The following is a 5,281-nucleotide window of genomic DNA, read 5'->3' on the forward strand; positions in this document are numbered from 1 at the left end:
GGAATAATGTCTGTAATTCGCTATGTAGATATTTGTTCCTCTGATTTCGTTGTATACACAATTTCCTTTTTTTGACCCGACCCAGTGCTTTACCATCTAAGTACTTGATTCACTTGAAGCCTGAACTTTTATACACACACACACACACACACACACACATATACAAGAGTTAAGGAATGGAGCAGATAAGATCCGGGCTACATATGTTTCGTAGTGAGCGGAACCTCGGAAGTGGCAAATATCCAAGCGAGGTGTATACCGCAGGCTACTCTTGAGGCCAAGGGCATCTTGATTAAATGAAAGTTTACATTGTCGCAAGGAGGTACATGTTAACATATGAAAGATTCAATTAGAATGTGTAGAGAATACAGTAGGAGTGGAGAATATAAATGTAGTGAGAAATAAAGATTATTAGAAGGAAAAAGGGACCCCCCCCCAAACATAAGAGAATGAGATGAGCGAGGTCATTTGACCGGTAGTATTTAATCATAGAAATTAGCAAGGGAAGGGGTATTTGAAAAACAAGATAATGTGAAATGAAGAGGGTGGGGAAATATTTTTTGGTCAATGGGGCAAAAAATTATGTATGAAGAAAGCAAGAGAGAATGGGAAGAATCGTGGCGGCTACTACGGGCTATCGGTTTAGGAATGTATATTGTATGCAGTGAGTGTGTTTACAGTATGGAGTAGTAGGGGTGTATGTTGGCGTATGTACTTGTAAGTTTACGAAGGAAGGGGTAGGAGGGGGAAGGTGAAATAAGAGAAAATGCTTATAAATGGCAGGGAAAGTACAGAGAGAAGTAAGTGTCAATAAGAAATTAAAGGTAAGATATATTGTTGGCTTAATATATAGTTGTAGTGAGGATAAATAAGAGGGAAAATTAATGAAGGTAAAGGGTGAAAAAAAACAAAACGGGGTGGGATTGTTGCTATTTGTATTTTGAGAATAGATTTAGTGATCGATATTTGCAGGTAAAAATTATACTGCTGCGTTCATTAAGCCAATCCGGGGATTACAAAATAGCTAAGACCTCGGCTATGCAGAGATCACACTTGCTATTATAGCTGCTGTATGGTTTGGCGTGGTTGACTATGGACCACTTGAGAGTGTAAGGAGTTGAATCAATTTTTAGTTTATTGATGAGCCAAGATAACGAAGTACTGTTGGGTTTTGTTACGGACTTGAAACTAGAGTAGTGGTTGCTCACTCTAGCTTTGAAGGTGGTGCTGCATGAGCCGATATATATGTAGTTACAGCTAGCAGCTGATACTGTACACTTGTAAAGAATGTTTTTTGTGAGACAGCAGTTATCTAAAGGACAGGAGATTTTGTGTCTGCAGCTACATAGGTTTGGTTGGAGGTGTATGGTGGTGTCTGTCTCGGTGAGTTGCGATGTATCTAGAACTTGGGGTCATTTGGCAGGAAGGTTGTTTGTTAGATTGTATTTTACTCTGAAATTTGGATGGGTCTTGGAGTGGGTGATGTTACGTTTATTATATAGGGTTGATGGGGGAGAGGAACTGTATATGTATATATATATATATATATATATATATGTGTGTGTGTATATGTGTATGTGCGTGTGTGTGTATGTGTGTGTGTGTGCGCGGGTATGTGTGTGTGTAGTACGTAAGGTATATCTTTTATCATTTACATGTTTCGATCATTAGACTGCGGCCATGACGGGGGCACCATCTTGAAGGGTGTAGTTAAGCAACTCAATCCCCAAACTTACTTTATTTTTTAAGTCTGGCACTTATTCTATCGGTTTTTTTTTGCCGTACTCCTAAGTTTCAGAGATGTAAATGAACCAATACCGGTTGTCAAGCAGTGTTTGGGGACAAACCCAAAGGCGTGCGCGCGCACACACACACATATCGATGTAAATATATACATACATACATACACACACACACACACACATATATATATATATATACTACCACATACACACACACACATATATATGCATACATATATTTATATACATACATGCATACACACACAGAGACACAAACACACACACAAGTAAATACACAAAGGAAAGAATCTGGTACACAATACATTTCTTTTATCTTTTATCTTTCACTTGCTTCAGTCATTAAACTGTGGCCATGATGGGGCAGGAGTTACATATATATTTAATAATAGTCTGACTCAGATTCATTTGACTACGCACCCATGATACTTCGAGTCATATGCTGCTGAGTCAAACTGTTATCAAATTCAGCATTCATCTTTATACGTGTTTGGGCAACCATTCCCAACCAGTCAGAACTCACCGTACGAGTTGTACTATTCCTACTTTCGATCGCTGAATACAAAACTTGGCTGGCGGGACGTCGGTTCGGGTGGTTTTCCTGAGTCACCATGTCCTCTTTGTGCACCACTCTGTCACAACGCTACGTATTTAAGGCTGGGTTGACTAGAGCAACGTGAAATGACGTGTTCTGCTCATGAACACAACGCAAAGCCGGTCTGAGAATCGAAACCATGACCCTGGGATCATGAGTGCAACATCTTAAACCACCAGGTTACGCGCCTTCACTCATTATTAGATGACCGTTGACTCTCTTGAGGTCCTCTGCCCTTTGACGGGTTTTAATTTTCGCCCCCCCCCCTGTAATGTCCAATAAACCACTCTCCTCACGCAGTAAGCTTGGTGGGATTATCGGTTTAGTCCCCGATAACCCGACCGTGAGACTGATTGTACTGGGTTACATGTTACCAGTAGCGCTCGAGAGCGACCTTATATACATACATACATACATACATACATACATACATACATACATACATACATACATACATACATACATACATACAACTATGAGAGAATGTCTTCCACATGCTGTCATCCTATGAAACTGTGCTCTCAACGGTCTGGAAAAGCACAACCGGCCAGATATCGTTGTGTGGGACCAAAAAGAAAAGATATTTTCTGCTGTGGAAAGCAGCTTCGCCCTGGACACGGATGTAGTTAGAAAATTTCAGGAGAAAGAAGTCATCTATGGACCAATGATAAGGAATTTGCAAATCCAGTAACTAAGATACATTTCATACCCATTATTATTGGAACAACAGGATATATACCAACTTGTCTGAAGCAAAGTATGGCTGAACTTGGGACCTTGGTGAGAGAATGGTTAATCCTTAATTCATATGCTATAAATGATCACGATACGTGAGACCATAAAGTTCTGCAAGACCTTCCTAAGATTTAAAAGATGACAATTAAATCATGATACTTTCAGTCACAGACTTGCTACCGAGTCGGTGGCCGGTCAAAAGAGGAAGAGAAGACTTACATACATGCACTGAGTACAGTTGTGGAAATCAGCTGCTCAGATAATGCTAACATAAAGATAAAGTTCAGGGGAAAAGAAAATACCTACACTGAACTATTGAGGAATCTACAGCTACTCTATCCAGATTACAAGTTCAGGTTTATACCTGTGATTATTGGGGCACTGGGATATGTAACACACTGCCTAAATACTAATCTGAGAAATGAGGCTTCTCAAAACGAGGAAGGAGAAAGCTGATTCGAAGACTACAGATCCAAATCAGCACTGGAACTGTAAAATTCTGTAAAACTTTCAAGAAGTTTATCATTTAAGTATATATGAGTATGTGTAGAAATGCAACTATATGCATAAGAAGACATACATAAAACAAAATAACAATTTGTACATATACATATATACAAAAATACCCTGTTGACGTTATTGAAATTCTACTGAAGGAGCCTTGGATCTTGGTTAGAACCGGCTCTTACTCTATTGGCAAGAAATTTTGAAATAAAACTGAATAATCACACACACACACACACACACACACACACACACACGCACAAACACACAGACACAGACACACACACACACACACACACACACACAAACACATTGGAAAAAACCTTTGTCTATAGGTTTGCTGACGCAGGGCTAACCGAGATCTATGCACCAATAAGAATCAATAGCTATTAATTATACACTATGTGTGCTGATATGTGTTTACACCAGAAGCTTGTATGTACACTCGGTGTAAAATATTTACCGGCTTACATTCGTTCACAATATAAATGAATAAAGTAAATGGACAAACTGGAAAAATAAGCGTCATAATTATATCATCCAATTCTTTTACTTGTTTCAGTCATGTGACTGCGGCCATGCTGGAGCACCGCCTTTAGTCGAACAAATCGACCCCAGACTTATTCTTTGCAAGCCTAGTACTTATTCTTTCGGTGGCTTTGGCCGAACCGCTAAGTTACGGGGATGTAAAGACACCAGCTTTGACTGTCAAGCGATGATTGGGAGACAAAACAAACACACACAACACACACACACACACACACACACACACACACACACACACACACATACACACCACAAAATACCTTACTAGGTCGATATAATCCGTACACCCAAACAATATTAATTGAATATTGAATATTAAGAACCCGCGCAGGAGCGGTTGTACCTCATATTCCTGCCGTGTGTACAGACAACGCAAACCAGCTAAGTGAAGATATTCGCTATTAGTAATTCAGACATGTATTTTTATAAAGGTACTTTCTATAGCATTTCCGAAGTACAGATTCCAAGTTAGGTGAACAAAATATGCACATCTTTGTAACTCATTTATATATATATATATATATATATATATTATATATATATATATATATATATATATATATATATATATATATATATATATATATATATATATCTACATATATATATAAATACGTATATATATATGCATGTATATATATATGTATATATATATCTACATATATATATATAAATACGTATATAAATGCATGTATATATATATATATATATATATATATATATATATATATCACACACACACACAATATATATGTGTGTGTGTGTGTGTGTGTGGAGACGCGTGGCTTAGTGGTTAGGGTGTCAGCATCATGATCGCAAGGTCATGCGCTGTTTATCTTGAAATGAGATCACCATGTCGCGCACATTTGGTTGTGATGCATCTACCTAGTGTACTCTTATCAGATGGGTAGTCATGATGGGTATACTGGGCTTCGTATATTTTACCCCAGGGTCACTTTGATTGCATGCACTGCTCTCTCACTCAATAAAAATAATAAAGTCTCCTAACATTACTATCGTTCTTGACGTCACAAGAAAATCCTCCAGGCGTCGATACAACTCATTCCGTTTGCCCGTTGTGCAAGGCGCGTAAATACTGAAGGTCTTGCCACTGAAAGTGGTTTCGGATCCTGGACCGGGC

The sequence above is a fragment of the Octopus sinensis genome, linkage group LG3, assembly GCF_006345805.1.
Source record: "Octopus sinensis linkage group LG3, ASM634580v1, whole genome shotgun sequence".
Lineage (NCBI taxonomy): Eukaryota > Metazoa > Mollusca > Cephalopoda > Octopoda > Octopodidae > Octopus > Octopus sinensis.